This window comes from Vicugna pacos, chromosome 21 (assembly GCF_048564905.1).
Source record: "Vicugna pacos chromosome 21, VicPac4, whole genome shotgun sequence".
NCBI lineage: Eukaryota > Metazoa > Chordata > Mammalia > Artiodactyla > Camelidae > Vicugna > Vicugna pacos.
In genome coordinates this window covers 25,857,129-25,877,529 of record NC_133007.1, presented here as the reverse complement: position 1 = coordinate 25,877,529, position 20,401 = coordinate 25,857,129, and the positions used below count along the sequence as shown (strand labels likewise).

At 41.4% G+C, this 20,401-nt stretch overlaps 1 protein-coding gene across 2 annotated transcripts in view; it reads right to left on the bottom strand.

The window, feature by feature from the left end:
- The window catches only part of ADAR (adenosine deaminase RNA specific), a 45,451-nt gene extending 30,651 nt beyond the window's left edge, over positions 1-14,800 (bottom strand). Inside the window, exon 1 of one of the 2 annotated variants that reach the window (XM_072946476.1) lies at positions 14,764-14,800. The gene's annotated coding sequence lies outside the window, so the exon portion shown is untranslated. Of the gene's footprint in view, positions 1-14,665 lie in introns of both variants that reach the window. The other variant, XM_072946475.1, reaches the window with a different exon arrangement.
- Between the last annotated feature and the right edge of the window lie 5,601 nt (positions 14,801-20,401).

Sequence of the window (20,401 nt, the reverse complement as noted above, 5' to 3'; positions counted from 1 at the left end):
TCCATGTCTTTGCTCACTATTCCTTTGCCTCGAATGTATTTCCTCCACTGCTTCTGGTGAGTCTTTTAAGATTTGTTTCAAATATTAACTCCTAGGGAACCTTTGCCCCATTCTGGGTGGGTGGGTGGGTGCAATTCAAGGTTCCTTATTTTGTGCTTCTCCCTTACCCAACACTTAGCCCCACTAGAGCACTTTCACCATCCTCTGACAATGCCTCATTCATTCATTTAACATAACTTTACAAAGCACCTAGTATGTGCCCGATACTGTGTTAAGCATTGAGGACATAAGACAAATGAAAGTTCAGCTAACAGTCAGCCTGCTGGAGAACAAGGACATTTCAACAATCATCATAATATTATGAATTACTTGTTTCCATATTTGTCTTTAGAGCTGGAAAGTCTTCTCCTTGGGGCAGGGAACATTCCCACATACCCTGCATAGTGACCTTCAGAGGGCTAGTCAGTTGACTGAATAACAGACTGCTCAGTAGAAAAAACAATGGGCTAAACAGTGGCACAGGAATGTCACAAGAGGAAATTAAAAATGTCAGTACACATAAGAAATAATGCTCGATCTCATCGCATCAGGGAAACACACAGTAAAGCCACAGCGAGTTACTGTCCATCCATCAAACACCTTAACCACCTGATCAGAGCAGGTGGGAGCAAGGAAGCAGAGCAGCTCCTAGTCACCACAGGAAACCAGTTCACCATTACATGGGAAAAGTGTGAACATACACACCCTGCAATTCAGCAATTCCATCCCTAGACCTAGATACACATATATGAAGTTCAAAGCTGCATTATTCATAATAGCTCCCAACCTGAAACAACCCAAATGTCCATCAAAAGGAAAATGGATAAATGGTGGCATTTGCCTATGAGAAAATATTATACAGCAGCAAACACGAAAGAACTATAACCACGTGCAACAAGATGGCTAATTATCTAAACATGATCAGTATCATGAGTGAAAGAAGCCATACATATACTATATGGCTCCACTTACATAAAGCCCCAAATAAGGCAAAACTAAACTACAGTATACACTGCATAAAAGACAGGACGGTGGTTATCTCTAGGGAAGAGGGAAGGGCTTTGACTGGGAAGAAACGTTCTGGGTGCTGGTGATGTTCTAGTTCTTGACTTGGGCAGTGGCTATATATTTAGTTGCTTTCCAATAATTCATTAAGTTATACACTGACGCTTAACACACCTTTCTGTATACATGTGCAAAACAACAGCAAACTCTCCCTATAGCAATTCCAGCTTTTTTTCCTACGTTCTATTTTTCACTTAAGTAAAATGAATTACATCTCACCTCTGCTTTCTCGTCTTCAGGCTAAACAATCCCAAAGCCTTTAACTCCTCCACAAGAATGGTCCAGAAAAGCATTAATCACAACTACGGTACAGGGGAAGCTACACCACTGCTGCCTCATTGCTTCTAATCCAACCCAGGATGCAGAGGTGAAGCAGGAAGGGGAAATTTGTTTCCTAAACAGAGGGTCAGTTTATGCCTTGAAAGAAGAACAACTGGTCTTGTCATTTAATCTTAGCAGCTCAAGTAATTGCAGACAGTCTTATTCATAAACGTTTCATCTCCTCCCCTCAGTGACTGTTTCAGCACCCACAGGGTTGTGAGATGGTGACGGAATTCTTTGTGCTGTTCTTTTGTAGGGACTTGATGTGTTGGATGAAGCTCTTTTAAAAATTAACCAAAAGTAACAAGTTGATGGCAGAAAATTTCAGAAAATACAGATAAGCAGACGAGGTCAAAGGTATCCCTATTTCTCCATTGTTAACTGCCCAGTGCCCACCCTTGCCGTGTTTCCCTTGTGCATGAAGGCTCTGTGGACGCACAGGCGCAGCTCTCCTAACGCAGGTGCTCACCTCCCCAGGAGCCTCTGAGTATCTGCTGCCCGGCTGTGCAGTAACATTAATGCAAGTCCTCCTGTGTCCATACCCCATAGGTAATAACTGGCCTAAATGGTTAAGAGTTACCATCTAAAAATTAAGGGAATCAAAAAAAAAAAAAAAGCCCCCCACTCGGCGTTCTGGGAAGTCTGCCTTCCACATAACACTTCCAAGCTCTGGCCCCACGTGCGCCTTCAGGAGCTGGTCTGGACTTCCCCAGTTACGGGGAAGGACGCGTTATCATTGGGCCCCTGGGATGGTTTTAGTTTCCAGTCCCTGCTAGTCTTGCTTTTCAACTATAAATAACTGTTAGTCTGGCTTTGTAATGATTAATTTGGCTTGTCGTCACTCTTCTGTTTAACCTTACTGAGTGCAGGGATGCATATTTGCAACAACAGTCTTTTTAGTCTGTAATTTCCTATAACCAGGCTTTACTGCACATGTGGGCTACATCCAGTTGGATCATCTATCTCCCTACTGTAAAGCAGATGTCTGCAGACTCCTTCAATATTTGCTCATACAGCAGATACTGCAACAGAAATGTACTGTCTGTGAATGTGTGCTACTGAAATTGCAACATATTATTTAAAAAAGCAATGAATTACTGAGTTACTTTTAAGTACTAGGGCGCTATTTTAGAATAGGAGCTGCACATAAATAAACTCATGTTCTTATCTTAACTCCTAGGAAACACATAATAAGCAATTCATAGTTGCTAGGCATATATTTATTTTTGTTGTTGTTGTTTCCCTTTAATTCTTTATCACTGGGTTTTTTTTTTTATTCCACTAAATAGCTACTGCTACATGAACCTAATTTTCACAATTCCCTGGGTCTTCCCACAATAACCCGCCTCGCTTTGATAACCTGTAAGGCTTCCTGTGGGCAGAACCGCGGAGCTGCCCGCCTGGCTGAGCAGTGCTCCACAGGGGTCTCTGTGCTGCTGCAGATTCCACTGGTGACTGGACCGGCTTGTGAAGTTACAAAAGAGCAGGATATGCCTCCAGGAGCGGGTAAGTGCCTCTACACAAAGTCATCCAGTAAATGAAAGAAGAAAACGGGTATTTATCAACTATCTCTAGGCATTGTGGTAACTACTCTCATATATTAAAAATACAATACTAGTAATAATGTCAAAACAATACTAATAATAGTGGCCAACAGGCCTGTGTGGAATGTTTTACATGTAAGTTAAGGGACATTTAGTCTCAAAACCACCCCACAAGATGACTCTGCACAACCTGTGGTTTTATATACTAAGTCCTGGCACCGTGAAATCACCTGTTCTGTCTGTCTGGCACATAACACCTGACTGACTTCTAGTTTGGCTCTGGTCAGCACAGGGAGATTCAGCTACTGGCCCACATCTGGGTTCCGCTGAGTCAGAGTCCAGAGAGAGGACCTCCCGCTCACTCTTGCCTTCGTTCCCTTCTCTCCCCTGGGACCTGGCCTATGAGTGACTGGGCGCAGTCCCAGGTTCCTGCAAGGGCAGTCTCCCCATCTCCGTGGCTTGCAGGTGCAGGCCTGTTCTAGGCAGGCTCGGGGCAGCTCTGTGGTGTTTCCTGGGGAAGTGGGTCGATTTCGCCATCAGCCAGTTGCAGACAGCCAACTTCCCAAATGGCCAAGTCTCTGAATAACCCATTTACTAAACAACCAATATGCTGACCTTACTTTTTTCTTTAAGCTCTCTAGTCTTAACTGACCAGCTTTTATTCTGTCTTCATAATAGTATTAGAGGAAATATACTCTGTCCATCTCCCTGTTGCTGAAGAGCTGCAGACCGAGGAGGAGACTGGGGGGCAGTGGGAGGGCACGAGATTGAGGGGCTTTTGTGGAACTGAATTTCAGCAGACTGATTTTCTTGGGTTGACCTAGAGCCATTTCCAGGTGACCACAGTCTTCTTCCCAAAGGGAATGAATATGGTTTTGTTCTTCCTAACATGTCTCTAAAAGCATTTCCTTCAGGATTGACAAATTCACAAAAATTTCCAACTATGCACACAGAAGAGGTGTGTGAAGACTCAGCAGAGAGATTTGAAGACATTGGCCTTGAAGACCAGAGTGATGCTGCCACAAGTCAAGCAACGCAGGCAGCCACCAGAAGATGGAAGAGGCAAGAACAATCCTCCCCGAGAGCCTATGGAGGAAGCACAGCCCTGAGACACCTCGATTTTGGTCCCATAATACGGACTTCAGATTTCTGGACTCCAGAGCTGTGAGGGAGTACATTTCTATGGTTTTAAGCCACTAAATCTGTGGTAACTTGTTATTGCAGCTTTGGAAACTAATACGCCGTCCTTGGCAGGCAGTGCAAACCAGGGAGCTCTGAGTGCAGGACCAGGACAGACCTTGCTGTGCAGCCAGGGATTCCTGCACTTGGGGCTATCAAGGGAAAAGACTGAAACAGACCAGCTGTCATAGGTGACATGTACACAGACAGAATTTTCACTTTTTAGTTAAACTAAACAGTAGAGCCTTCTCATTACTATCAGCAGAATTAGAGCTTTTTGTTTTAGTTGTAGAAAAGGGTATTTCTGTAATATAACAAAGACTACCTACCATAAACCAATAGCCAATATCATATTTAAAACGGAGTTGTTAGGCATTCCCACCAAAATAAGAAATAAAGAGGGCCACCATTACCACTGTTATCATATTTCCTTAATTCTGAGATGTACTTCAAATATTTCTGATAATGGAATGTGAACTACATGCATGTACATTATATACATGTACATTTCATCTAGTAGCCCCTAAAAGCTATTATTAAACTGATGGCATGTTCTTATGCTCAATGGTCTTAGAACCAAAGAGGTATTTAACATTATTTTGAAAACCCTAGCATATTCTATAACACAAAATAGAAATAAGAGATAAACTACTAAAAAAGGAAAGAAAAACAGATTATTTGCTTATGATACTATCATATGCATAGCTGATCCGAGAAAATTAACTGAAAACTCGTAGAACCAACATCAGTTAAGGAATGTGGCTGGATATAAGAGAAATACACAAAACACAATACTTCTTTATATGAAAAATACTATATTCTTAATATCAAATAAAACATTTTTTAAAAGGAAACATCTGGGAATAATCCTAAGAAGTGTGAAGAGCCTACATGTGAACAGTACAAAGCTCTGTTGAGGAACATGTGTGATGGCTGAGTAGTCTATGAGTGCTACTTAGTGCCAAATTAAATAGCAGTTTACTGCAAATTCTAATGAGGTCAGGGGCAGTAAGGAGTGGATACCTGACAAAATGATTAACCTGAAGTTCAAGTGCAAGAACAAACAGGCAAGAATGGCCAAAATGTTTTTTAAAAAAGAGGACAGCGATACTGATTACATCAAGGCAGCACTGATGTAACACAAGAATGGAGCTACAGACTAACAGAGCAGAAGCACATTTCCCCCAGGAGATCCTGTGTGTGTGCAGATCCAATGCATAGGAGTCACAAGCAGCAGTGAGGGGAAGAAGGGCTGGTCTATACATGGAGCTCAGTCAACTGATTGGGTATGTGGGGAAAAAAAAATCAGGAGCTTTGCCTTATATTCATAAGCCAAAATGAATTACAAATGGATTAAAAGATTATTTGTAAAGTATTTTAAGTAAAAACACTAAGAAACAAAGTCTGTGTATATACCTTGACTTGCTTCACAGCAATGGAAGAGGTCACAAAGGAGAAGACTGACATCAGTTCACTGCAGATAAATTCTCGTACTTCAGAATAGCAATGTAATGTTTGAAAGTGTTCATAGTAAAAGATTCTTTAAAAGAGGCATTAATAAAAAGATGAAACTGGACAGGGAATCACAGTTACAACCCATCACGCACAGGACAGAGTTAGTATGTATATATGGATGTATAAAGCCCACAGACCTAGATGAGCTAGCATGTACATATGCGGCGCTCAAATGGGCCAGCACTGAAGTTTACCTTTTAATTTTCACAACCACCTTATGAGAGAGTGCACTATTACTGTTCCCATGGCACAGAAGGGGAAACTGAGGCAGACCAAAGTCATAGAGGTTGTTCAAGGTAACACAGCCAGTAACCGGCAGAGCCAGGATTCAGACTCAGGTCCTTTGGCTCTGGAGTGGATGCTCTTGGCTATTACACTATGCTGCCCTCACCCAAACTGCAGTGGATAAAAAGTCAATTCACTAAGAAGGAAGGGCAAATTTTGAATTCCCAATTAGAAATTTGCACCTCTTAGGGAGTGATGGAAATGTTAGCTACCCTGATTGTGGTGGTGGTTCCATGGGTGTACGCATCTATCAAAATTCATCAAATTGTACATCTGAAATATGTGTAGTTTACTGTATAGGAATCATATCACAATAAAAGCAGTAAAAAAAAAAAAGGAGTGCCCATCAAACGCTTGGGGAAATAGGCAATCATACTTGTAGTATGATTTAGGTTTTCATTCATAAATTAGCAACGAAAACTACCCCTCAGTGCTAGCTGAGGGGACTTCAGGGCTACCTTCACAATCTAATCTTGGACTCTAGGACCCTACTCTGGCCCCCTTCTAAAATGTTCTCAAATATGATTAGGTCACTGCCAGCTCCCTTCTTTAACCCTTTAGTGGCCACTCATAACTCTTAGGATAAAGGCCCAAGTCCCTAAAAAGGTCTGCAGTGCACCGCCCACTCCCTGGCCAAGCCTATCCTTCCATACTTCATAAAAGGCACCTTTCATCCTGTCTGCCCAATAGCCACAGAACGCGAAAGCCAAGTCGTAGACTGCCTTCTCCTCCAGTCCTGCCCTATGCCAGAAGGCAGGTAAAGTTTACAGTATCTATAACCCTAGGCGGCTTCCTTCATAATCCTTATCAGTAGCTGTAGTTACACACTTGCATAATCTTGGCCTGTCCGTCCTGAGCAGCACTAGTCTTGTACCCCCATGACCCAGTACAGTGCTTTGGCTATAAAAGGTATTCACCAAATATTTGTCAGATGAACATACATTAATGACTGAATGAAAGAAAGAGGAGGGAGAAAAGTAAAAAATGAGGAAAGGAGGAGAAATAGGCACTCTATCATATGGTGGAAAGACTAAGATGGGTTCCACTTTTTTACAAAGCAATTGGACAATGTGTGTCTGAAGTCTTCGGTATGTTCATAATCTGTTAATAGCCAACAACCATTATTAACATTGTAATCCTATTGCTACATAATTACTAGTACATATAATAATACAATCATGAAAATCTACCTTGAGGAAGATAATTTGAAATCCAGCACACAAGTTTATACTCGCTATAGAATTATTTACAATAGTTAAAAAAAAACAAAACTGAAAACAGCTTTAATGTCCAAAACTGGAGACATGGCAGACTAGATTCTGGTACAGTCATAAATTATACAATACATAAAGGTGACATTTACGAAGAGTTAATGCCAAGGAAGATGTTTAGTTCATAATAACTGGAAAGACAAAAAATCTAAACAGAGAACAATTTCAGCTTTGAAAAACAGTATGCCTCAGTGGCCGAGAGTGCTGAGTGCCCCCCACCCCGGATCTCTGCCTCCCTTTCTCAGAGAACCCCGAGTCTGTCCTCACTCCTCTGAGAAGGCCAGGCTCCCCTCTACGCCCAAGACACCGAGGGAGGATCGGGATAAGTCCAACGCGGACTTAGCGAGTCCACTCCTCTTTCCAGGGATACGTGTGATACAACTCTGGCCAACAAAACACAAAGGAAGTCTGTCAGGGGCTTTTTGTGACAAAGGTTCCTTGCTGTGAATAAGCGATGCCCTGAGGATGGCAGAGTAGAGGGCCGGGACAATGCTGAGTTGCTGACTCAGCCTACCCTGGAATTGCCCTCTCCGTGGGCAAACCGACACAGTATTGCACAAAAGACACCAAAATGTTAATGATCATGTCTGAGAGGTAGGGTTACCAGTGATTTTATTCACTTTAATTGTTTCTTCAATTTTCAAGTTTTCTATAATAAAGCATCTATCACCCCCCAAATAAGGGGGAAAAGTTAGTAAGAACAAAAAGATAACTACATGTTGCATGAACCTTGCCCTTAAGAAGCTCAGTCTAGTAATGAAAACAGCTATGTAAATAAATGATTAAGACATGATAAAACCACAGTGATACCACTTCCATTAGCATGGCTAAAATGAAAAAAAAAAACCCTCATAATATCTAATGGTGAGGATATGGAGCAACTAGAACTCCTATGCACTGTTGGTGGGAATGTAAAATGGTACAACTATTTTGGGAAACTTCTGAGGCTAAATGTGCAATCATCCTATGACCCAGCCACAACACTCCTGGGTACTTACCCAAGGATAATGAAAAGAAATGGCCACAAAAAGACTTATACAAGAATGTTTATAGAACAGGGGTAGGGAGAAAAGGAAAAGGGGATTTAATGGGTACAGAGTTTCAGATTTACAAAATGAAAAACTTCTGTTTCACCATGTGAATATATGGACTACTACTGAACTGTACACTTAAAAATGGCTAAGATGGTATATTTTGTGTGTTTTTTAAACCACATCAAAAAAAAAAAAGAATGCTCATAGAGCTTTATTCTTGATAGCCATAAACTGGAAACCGCCCAAATGTCCACCAACTGATGAATGAAGGAACAACAGATGTGTACGTGTACAGGAGACGCTGAGAGATGCAGCAAAGTTGAACCTCACTGAAGGCAGCTGCACCCAAAGTACGTCTCGTATAATTCTACTTACGTGAAATTTTAGAACAGGTAAAACTGATCTTTGGTGAGAGACATCAGAACAGTGATAGCCTTTGGGGATAGTGGTGACTAGCAAGGTTCATGAGGGAACTTTCCAGGATGATGGAAATGCTTTATTTTCTTGATTTGGATGGTGATTACATGGCTATACATATTTGTCAGAATCAACTGAATGGCACACGTAAAATATGTGTTTATTGTATATAATTATATATCAAAAAGAGATTTATGGAAATGGTGAGACAACAGAACTGGAAGAGGAGATATTCATCATCTTGACTACACACTGAGAGGCTGTGAGCAGAACAGGGGTGCTTCTTTAAATGAGATCAACAGCCACAGATAAACACTATTTCATGCAGCAATTCACAGAAATGCTAAAGAACGTTAAAATTATGAGAATCATATACAAATCTGAATCTCAGTTTTCTGGAGCAGGCTTTGACATTCTGCTAAATCAAAAAAAGAAAAACGAGTGATACATAGGCACTAATGTGAATATCTTTAAAACAAAATATAGAACTCCATCTAATTAAAACTGATTTTATTTAAAACATTATACAATATTTTCATCAAATATCTTGTTAAAATATGCAATAACTGAAGATTAGCTTTTTAAAGTCATACGTCAAAAAGCAAAACTTTAGAACACAGAATGAAGAAAAAACACTTTTAAGCTTACAAGCAAAGGAAGAAATCAAAAAGGACAAAATATTTCTACAGAAGAATGAAAAATAAGTTTGTATGTTTAATGATAATTAGATGACAAACAATAAACTGAATATTCACAGCAAATAGAGGTTGTTGTTTATTTTTTTACAACGAGCACATTTTCACGTCTTTTAGAGAATTTGTATAATTTATTAAAAAGTCATTTAATAAGTGAATAGACAAAATTATGAATTAACAGAATTTTTTAAACAGAAATAAAAATGGTTAATAAGCATATGCAAAAAGAGTTCAAACTTAATCATAACAAAAAATGCAAATTAAAATGAGACATCATTTTTCAATTTAGCTAAGATTTTTTTCTCTTTCAGTTAAAGTACCCAGTTCTGGGGAAGACAGGGTGAGACAGAGGCACTGTGCATGGTCAGGCCCTGCAGTACAAACTCAGATTCCTTTTTTAGGAAGCAGATGAGGACTAAGCTGTACAAGAAGGTACCCCAGTTGGGTGGAAGCGGGGCCCAGATGTTTAGGGGTGAGTGTGGGGTTAAACAATAGCCCTCTAACCTCAAGGCTCTAACTGTGTAAGAACTACATCTTTGTGTTAAAAGAAGAAACGAAAGGAATAGTATTCCCTCTACGTTTTTGTTGGCGGGGTGGATGTGGCGTGGGTAGAGTTCCCTGAACATAAGGCACAACAGTCACCAGGAAGACAGAAGCGGGCTTGGCCCTCCATGGGAGAGGGCCGGAGACCGACACCCGAGCAGCCCCGGTCCTGAGGGACAGCATGCACTTTGGGCCACTAGTCCCCCAACAGCTCTGCCTCTCACCCTGAGGGGGGCGGCTGTCCCTGGGGAGTGGTGGTGGGTGCAGCTTGAAGACGGCTATGGAAAAGGCAAGGCGCAGATCAGCAGGTACAACCTGGCTGCATCTGGGTGAAAACCAAGCAATAGCAAGATAGAATATATTTTACTTAACAGCTATGACTGTAAGATCCTGAGGAAGGTAAGGGAGGAGACACTCCGCAAGCCATTGTTAGTAGTTCTCCCTCCGGGAGGGTGAGAGGAGCTGGACGGAGAGGGGTCTCGTATCTTCCGTCATTTTCTAATTTGGATTTTTTTTTTTTAGCCTTTTTTGACTGTTTTGGTATTTAAAAAGAAAACACAGTTTTAAAGTTTACAACCCTTGATCCCAAAACTCCAGTCAAAGAATGAGTTGTTAAAGGACTTGGAACAGTGCCTGGCACGTTGTAAGTGCTCAAGGAAATGTTTTAGAGATAAATACTCAAATTAAAAACAGACTCAAACTATGGAAAAAGTCTTAATATACAACCTATTATAGTTCAGAAGGGCTCGGGGCTGGGGCTGGGGGTGAAACATCTCAGGGCGGAAATCCCAGGTGGCTGCTCCCTGGGGCCTCTCGCATCGCCTCTGCACGTTCAGATGCACATGGGAGAGACTCTGCTTTTCTAGAAAGGACCTGCAGTACTTGTATTTACAGACATTTACAGTGAGAACTCTATCTATCGTGCAGACTGAATCCTCATCAACACGGTGGCAGCATTTTCTCCCTGTGGGCAGATTTTCATTCATTCATTTAATAAACATTTATTAAGTACATACTATGTGCCAGGCACTGTCCTAGGCCCTTGAGATACAGCAGTAAATAAAGCAAAAATTCCTTTCCTCATTATTCTCATGAAGCTGATGTTTTAGTGAGAAGACAGGCAACAGACAAATAAATAAACAACATCAATTGGTTGTTAAGTACTAAGAAAATGCCGGCTAGGAAGGTGATAAGGAATACAAAGCAAAGAGCACCTCCTTCCTCAAGGGACTCTCAGTCTAATGCAGAACCCACCAGCAAAATGACAATTATCAAACAGGAATCAAATCCACAATAAGGTAGTGCTCAGGGGTTTATGTGACCCGCTCACTGATGAAGGTCAAGGAAGACCTCTGGGAAGAGCAGCATAACTTGAATCCAGAAGAAAGTCAGCCAGACAAAACAGTGTGTGTCTGTGTGTACACGTGTCCATGCGTGCACAACCCAAACAGCAGATGCAAAGGCATGGAAGGGATAAAGACCACACAATTGATGCCACAACAAAATAACACTGTGTGATGGGCAAACAAAACCAGGTGGATCCACTCCAGTTGGAAGGCTCTGAAAGGGCCTCAAAGTGGGACACGAGCGCACGTGTAAGCGCATGTCTATGCATACACACACACACACTTGAGGTAGTCATCTGCTGTTTTTGCCTGCCTCATACCTCTACACTTCCCCATCCCATGTAGTTATGGAGGGGCGTTTTGCTCCTTCATCCCTCAAGTGGGCCTGTGACACACATCTGTCTAATTGTGGCATCCCTGTCACCTTGTCCAGAGTGATTAGTTTACAATGCTAGAAGACAGCTGTAAGGTCATAGGCTTGGGGCTGCCAGTAGTCACCTTTTTCAGTATGGGTGGAGAAAACAGCAGTAAAGAATAAGGGTAATAAATAAAAAGCAGAGGAAGACAGGGCCAAGAGAATCCTCACGACATCATTTCAGCCTCATGATCCAGCCATGCCTGAAGCTCACCTTTGAACCTCCCAGTTAAATGATCAAAGGCAGGGATAACCCTTTTTTGCTTATGTTAGTTTACATTAGGTTTCTGCCACTTGCAACTAGATCACTATACCCCGTTTTGGGGAAAGAACTTAACTTTGTGTGTGGTGGTGGTGGGGTACAGAGGGAAGGAGAGGATGAATTACGTTAGAGGGTCTCCTCCATTTAGATTGATAAACATGATGAAATAGGTAGCTTCAAGGCATCTGGGAGGGTATAGAAGCTGCAATGAGAGCTCCTTGGATGTAGGAACTGAGAATATATTTGTCACGGTCTATATGGATGTGTTATATAAACCTGGTGAGTTCCTAATAATTTACGATACAGCCGTAAGTCATCCTCAAACTGAGAACCAACACAGAATAGCTCATTGAAAACACCAAGCATATCATCTCTTTAAAATCCATTTACTATTCCCACATTAATGCACATCAGTCACAGATCTTTCCCAAATGTTTAATTTTGTGACAAACTTAACATTTTGAACTCTTTATCCCTGACACCAATCATCTAGTGTTCTCTAGAAAACTTAACTCAAGCAGCTGTATCCATTATGGTCCAAGTCTGACAGATGTTATAGCAAAATAAACTGCTGTATCGCAAGAGATCACTACACAAGCCCAAAAGCTCAGCTCCTACTGCTCATATATTTGAAAACTCAAATCAGTTGGTCACAGATAATAATACCAATCTTGGTCTGAAACACAGCTTCAAATCTTTAAATCCATGAATCAGAAAGATGCTCACATTATACTGTGTTATAGTATAAAAATAGCTGGCTCAAGGGAAACTGTGTGTGTTAAGGAAAGGGCTTCCTTCTGGCAGAAGTAACAATACCTCAAGATTTTTTCTTCTTTCCACAGGCATTTACCAAATACCTACTGTGTGCCCACGATCCCAGCACTGTGTGCCCATGAGCCTTTCCTTTTTCTCTGGGTGAAAAAGCCAAATCTTGGTTCACATCTGGACAATGCTGGGTAAAATGTAAAATAAAAATAATAATTTATCACTGGACAATTTGAGATGTTACTCTTACAGCAAATACTGGCCCTCTAACTCGGCTGATGGCTCCCATCCCCCGCTACATCAGGTTCACACGGCTAGGACTCCAGTCACTGAGAAATAACAAGACTCAAACTCCACATAGCCTGAGGGCCTGGGTTCAAGTTCCAGCTCCGCCATTAACTAGCGTCAGGAATTTGGCCAAGACACACCTGCATCTGTAAAATGGGGATAATACTTACTGCACTGGGTTGCTTGAGGGATTAAATAAATCAGTGTATGTAAAGAGCTTAGTACAGTGTCATGCATATAGCAAGTGCTCAATAAAGAGAATAGAGTGAGGCCTTAAACTCTTTCCAGTTCTAAAATTTTACGGTCTATGGTAGAGAGATGATGGGTTTTGAGTCTCCCCTCCCTCACCCCAAGTCTGCTTTATCGTATCTGGCAGAATAGCAAACATCCAGAATAGCAAAAAAGTTCCCCTGCTTTTCAAGCAGCTGTACTAATGGGAAACCTTCAGCAAGGGAGCAAGTTCAAGTGCACGGGTGCTGGGCCCTTACTAATAATAGCTAGACACTTCAAATTCTGACAACAACCCTGCAACGTAGATAAAATTATCCTCATTTTACAGATAAGACCAAGTAGGAGTAGAAAGGTTAAATAACTCACTCACTGTCACACAGCTGGCAAACGCAGACCTGACTCCAAAGTTCATGCCCCCCTTTGCACTCTATTTCTTGCCTCCCATACAGCAAACACACCCGACTGTTAGTGAAATAATGAAAAAGATATTTCAGGATCTCTGAAACGATGGGAACGGGCCTTCTTTGGTAAAGAAAGAAATTGGCATCACCTTTCACATTTGCTCGACAATTTGTTGCTCCTGCGTCCTCTGCTCCCAGTGACCTGTTCTAGCCATCCGGCCTCCCTCTGACAACGGCCACTGTGCAGGCCTCTGTGTGCAAGTCTCCTCCCTTAGCAGCTTAGACACTGCTCCCTCCGCTAACCGCAGGATGGGACTCCCCAACACTGCGTTGAAAAATCCAACGATAGGTACGTATCCCTTTTTGAAAGACAAGTTTCCCGAACTGTGGCACCAACACGGCACACCTGAAGCAGGCTTACCCTCTAGCGGGGCCCAAGAATCAAGCCAAGCAGATGAAGGAAGGGGAGGTGACGCAACCAGGCCTCCTGCACCAGGGCCAGACCGAGGCGGAGCGCAGTGGCCGTGACCCCGCAGTGGGCTCGCCACGGCAGACGCCTACGCCTTCCCTGCGTAAGGCAGGCCAAGGGCGGCGGACGTTATCCCGGGGATCAGGCCTATGCGGTCAGGGGAGAGGGCGCAGGACGGCACAGACCTGGACGAGCCCCAGGCGCCTCGCTCTCCACTCTCCCAAGCGAGGCAGCTGGCGAGAGGGAAACCAGGGCCTTTGGTACCCAGCTGTTCGGCTCCGGCTGGCACGAGCGCCAGAGCATCCGTGCGCAGCCTCTGCCGCCCACACCCGCGCACACCCGCCAGCACAAACACAACGCACACAAGCCCTGGGCCCCCGGCGCCCGCCTCTCCGCAAGGCTGGCGAGCCTCGCCGCTCCCCGGGACCCCCGCCTCCCCACCTGGCGCCGCGGCCACCCTCAGAGCCCACCCGGGCGCCCCCGCGCTCCCCCTTCTAGCAGCGCCGGACGCTGGAGCGGCGGCGCGAGCCGGGCGCTCAGGCCCAAGAAGGTTACGGCGAGGAAGGGAAGAGCCTCTTACCGGGTGTCGTAATTCTCCGGGATACAGCCCGACACCAGAGGCTGCCACTGCCGCCGGGACCCTCCCCCCGCCCTCCCCCACCACGTAGCCCTCTCTACCTTCAGTCGGGAATCAATGGCCCGGTCGCGGGTTGGTGACATCATTGGCGCGCCGGGCGTGGGAGGGAGCACCACGTGATTCCTCCCTCTTTTGTTTGCGTCCTAGTTAAGCCAGGATTTCTGTTGCTGTCTTCCTAGGGTTTTTAATTGATCTGTTAATGGCGTCGTGGTAGGTGTGGTGGGGAGGGTACTTGGGTTTGGGATGCCGCGTTTTTGCTCATGGCGTTGATTAAACTCCTCAGTCATTCGTAACGTAGTTGGGCTGGAAGGCCTGAGATGGTATGTGGGTACCATACTTTTAAAAAATAGATCTCAAGTACATAGAATTAGTTAATAACGCCCTAAAATCAGTAGTCCTTGGATGGCCCATTCAAATTAAATTATTTTTTAAATGATATAACGATCACCACCTTTAACTTGGCCACTTTGCCACCCCAAGCGAGAACTGAAACATCACCAGTAATTTTCATCTGCTTATAAGTGGTCCTGATCCTCTACCACTGCCTTCCCCTCAGAAGTAACCTCCATCCTGACTGGTGTTTACACAACTCTTAATGTTACTTTAATTTTTTCCCCATATTTACATGTATTATTAAGCAATGTATTTTTTTATTAGTTTTTTCTGTGTTTTTGAAATTTCATGTAATGTTCTGGACTTTTATTTTAACAAACATGTTTCTAAGTTAGTTAGTCCATTCAGGCTTCTATAACAAAATACCACAGATTGATAAACAGAAATTTGTTTCTTACAGTTCTAGAGACTGGAAGTTCGGGTGCCAGCATGTTCCAGGCAGGGCCCTTTTCCTTTTGGCAGGGTTCTCCTACACCAGAAGACATTAGGGAGCTCTGTCTGGTCTCCTTTAAAAGAGCATGACTCCCGTTCATGAAAGCTCCACCCTCCTGACTTAAGCAGCTCCCAAAGGTCCTACCTCCCAATACCCTCCATTGGGTATTAGGATTTCAATATATGAGTTTGGGGAAGGACACAAATATTGGCCATAGCACTAAGATTCATTCTTCTAGTTGAGTGAAGTTGCATTTCATTCATTTTCACTGCTATAGAAAAATTCATTTTGTGAGTATACTATCATTTATCCGTTCTCTGGCTGCTGAATATTTATGCAATTTCCAGGGTTTTTTGGTTTTGTTTCTGTTTTTGTTTTTGTTTTGTTTTGTTTTTTGCTTTTTCCAACTATGCTTCTATGAGCATTGCCTTTTGGTGCCTCTATACAAAAGTTTCTCTTGGATATTTACATAGGAGTGGAATTGATGGGTCTTGAGTATGTCAGTGTTCAACTCTATGTGATAGTGCCAAAGTTTTATTCAAAGTAGTTATTAACAGTTTACAATCCTACTAGCACCCGCATCTTCTCTAATACTTAAGATTTCTTGATTTTTGCCAATGAAATGGGAGTTAACTGTTTCATCCTGGCCTTATTGGCATATCACTGAGGTTAAGCACCTCTTACATATTTTATGTATAGTTTTGTGAAATGTCAGTATAGGGGATTCAGGGGTTCCAAGGCAGATCAAGGAAAAAGATACGACCGTGAGGTGGCAGTAGCACACTCAAGCTTTATTTGGACAAGCTTAGACAGATTTGCAGACAAGGGAAGTCCCTCACAAAACCTGACAATCCAGAGACTATTTGAGGGAAAGGAGGGGAAGCATCCAGAAAGAAGAGCAAGGAAATTCCCAGAGGATTGGGGACTTACATGTTTATGTGATGTGCTTGGCTGCCTAACAGAGTCTCTGGTTCAGAAAGCTCCAAAGGACTTCAGCAACCTGAGGTCTTCAACCACAGGGTTTATCTTATCTATGAGTAGCAGATGTTGGTTGCACTTCGGTGAAGTATGCATCGCAGGCAGGCAGGCAGCTCTAAATGGCTAAAAATCTGCTTATTTGGGTTATGCTTTAACAACTAGATATGTAAAATTTTGAGTTTGGTGCAGGCAGACTTTTGAGCTAATTGGTTCCAGCTTACTACAAAGAAATAAACAACCTAGGGGGAGCTATGTACAGAGGCCATCACTGGCTCATTTTTACAATAGTCAGTTCGTGTCTTTTGCCCATGTTTAAAGTGGATTGTTTGTCAAATTCTTTATATACTGTGATACTAATTCTTTGTCAGTTATATGTGTTGCAAATTTCTTCTCTTGTTTCTAGTGTGCCTTTCCACTTTCTATTTTGATAAATAGATGTACTTAACCTTGAACTATAAATATTTATACTGTTTTTCCCCTACCCTAATGTATATTAACTTACTCTTCACTCTAAAAATATGTAGTTTTGCTTTTGGCTTTTAAATCCTTATTCTCTCTGAATTTACTTTGGTTTATGATGCAACATAGGGAATTCAATTTTACTTTTTACATACGACTGACTTTTTTCCAGCTTTGTTTGTTGAACAGCCCCACCTTTCTTGATTGATCTGTTATGCCAACTTTGTCAGTGTCAGCATCCCACTTACGCATATACGTCTGTTTCTAAGCTGTCTATTCTGTTCCACTGAACAATTTATCTTGGTGTCAAAACCACACTATTTAATTACCATAGCTTTATAAGGAGCCTTGATTATTTAGTGGGGCAAATTTTGCGTATTTTTCTTCTTCATCTTCTGTCTTGGCTATTCTTGGTCGTTTGTGTTTCCATGCATATTTTAGAATTTGCATATGCACAGGCACACACACACAACCTGTTGGGACTTTAATTGGCATTGTGTTGAATATATAGATCAATTTGGAGAGAATTGACATCTTTATGATTTTGAGTCTTCCGATTCATGAACAAGGGATAGATCTCTTTTCATTAGGTCTTTGTTAATGTCTTTCAGTAAAGGTGTTTTATTTTCTGTGTCCAGATCTTGCACATCTTTTGTTGCATTTATTCCTAGATACTTTGTAGTTTTTGTTGCTATTATAAATGATAATCCTTTAAAGTTATGCTTTGTAATTGTTGCTAGTATAGAAATAAATTGGACTTTTGTATATTGATACTGTATCCAGTCACTTTGCTGGATACAATAATTTGTCTTTGATTCTAATAATTTGTCTATTATTCTTTCTAATATTTTTTTCTATTGATTCTTCCAATAATTTGTGTCTTGATTCTTTTGAATTTTTCTATGTAAACAATTACTATCTGAAATTAATGCCTGTTTTTTCTCCTATCCAGCTCTTACTGCCTTTTATTTTTTTTAAAGTATTACACTGGTTAGGACTTCCAATACAATGTTAATAGATACAGTCATCTTTTCTTGACATTCTTACTTGGGCATTCTTGACTTGATTCTGATTTTTGAAAAAGAAATTTAGAATTATTTTTGTAGAATTTTTTTTGGTAAATAAATTTAGAATAACATTTTGTAGGCTTTTTGTAAATCCCCCTTGTCAGATTAAGGAAGGTTCCTTTTATTTCTAGTTTACTGAACAAAAAAAAATGTATCTTGTGGGGAGGGTATAGCTCAGTGATTAGAGTGCCTGCTTAACATGCACGAGGTTGTGGGTTCAATCCCCAGTACCTCCATTAAAATAAACAAATAAACAACCTGATTACCTCCCCCCCAAAACAAAATAAATAAAATATTTAAAAAATGTATCTTGAATGGATATTAAAGTTAATCAAAGTTTTTCTACATCTATTGAGATGATCATATAATTTTTTTCTCCCTTTCATATGTTAATATGATGAATGATATTTATAGATTTTCTAATGTTAAATTAACCCTGCAGTCTTAGGATACACAACTTGACTGTAAAATATTATCAATTGTATTTGATGTTGTACTCAGCTTATATTCTGCGTAGGAATTTTGCATTTGTATTCATGAACAACATGGGCTTGTGATTTTCCTTTCTCATTCTGTCTTCATCTGTTTGGGTTTCAAGGCTCATAGAATGATACAAAGAGTATTCCCTCTATTTGCATACCTCTGGAAGAATTTGAGTAAGATTGGGATGATCTTTCTCTTCAAATTTCAGTGGAATGCACCTATAAAACTGGGCTAGGTATTTTCTCTGTGGGAAGATTTTAAAATACTGCTTTCATTTCTTTAATACTTATGTGACTATTCAAGTATCTTATTTATCCTTGAGTCAGTTTTATAGTAATATATTCCTTGGAATTTTTCCATTTCATCTGACATTTTAAATTTATTGGCATAAAGTTGATAGTATTCTCTTATCTCCTTAATCTTTCTGAATGACTGAAACAGCCTTGTGACTGTTGATCTTTCTTTCCAAGCCATCTTTCCACACCTGCAACTAAGTTTAACTTTCTAAAATGCTCCTCTAAGCATGTCACTCCTGCTTACCACTCTCTAACGACTTGGCATCATTCTTGGAATAGAGCTCAAACTCCATAGCAAGGCATCCCAGGGGACCTCCCTCCTCCCACTCCAGCTCTCCCATAGCGAAGGTGCTTGTAGTTCCCCTGGAAGCCCTGGCTCCTTTGGCTGGGTACCCTTCCTCCTGCCCATCTCGCCCCCGTCTCTTCCTCTCTTCCTTTAGTTACCTGACAAAGGGTTATTGCCTGCTAATTACTCGGAACTAAACTTGACTCTAACCTTGTCTGGGAAGTTTTTCTTGGTCTGCCAAGGTTCAACAAGCTGTTCTTCCTACTGGCCAGAAGCCTCAATTTCCTTATCTGACAAATGGGGATAACAATTCCTATATTATATGGGCTTCATATCTGCTTAGTGGTAGGTAGGGTAACCATATATCCTAGTTTATACCTGTTGTTCCTAAATCGTATCTGGTTAGTGTCCTCTGAGAATGGAGACCAACTACAGGTAGTTTAATAGGATTAAGAACCAAAACTGCATTAACGTAACTTGAACTCCAAGAAACTCCTTCCCAGGAAGATGAAGTTGCAAATAGCATTGTTATTTGTTTCAGGAACTTCTAGAAAATCAATTTATTTGAACATAGACTCCTCAGCTAGCCTTCATCAGGGTAACAGCCCCCTACTCACAACAGTGGCTTATCAAACACCTGTTCACTCTTCAGTGTTCCCCCCTAAATCCTCTCCTCCCTGTATCCACCAATCCTAAACTATCATATCGTGATTTTGGTCAATCCCAATTATCCTCCCGGGCCCCTGCATTGAAAGATCCAATTTAAACCCAGTTCTCCAAACCTTCTAAATATCCTACCCATAACCTCCTCCTTCAGAGACGCTACTAAGGTGGTGGTCTCCCTTGCTACATTAAGATATAAACTTAACTTTGCTGATAAACAGTTTATTTTGATGATGTCTTTGAGGCATCAGCAGTTGACACCCTTTAAATTCAGGAAAAAAAATCCCAGTTTGGATGATAAATGATTCCTACTATAAATTGTTACCCTATTAATGTAATATTTATTGTTCTCATTTAATCCTTACAATAACCCCACAAAATATGTATTATTATACTACCATTGTACAGATAGGGAAGTGAAAACACAGAGAAGTTCAGTAATTTATCCAAGATCCCATAACTTTTATGCGACTGGATTATAACCCAAGGACTCTGACTCCAGAACTGATATTCTTTTTTTTTTTTTAAAGTAGTTTTCTTTTTAATTTTAAAATCACAAACCTGGGGGATACGGTATAGCTCAAGTGGTAGAGTGCATGCTTAGCATGCATGAAGTCCTGG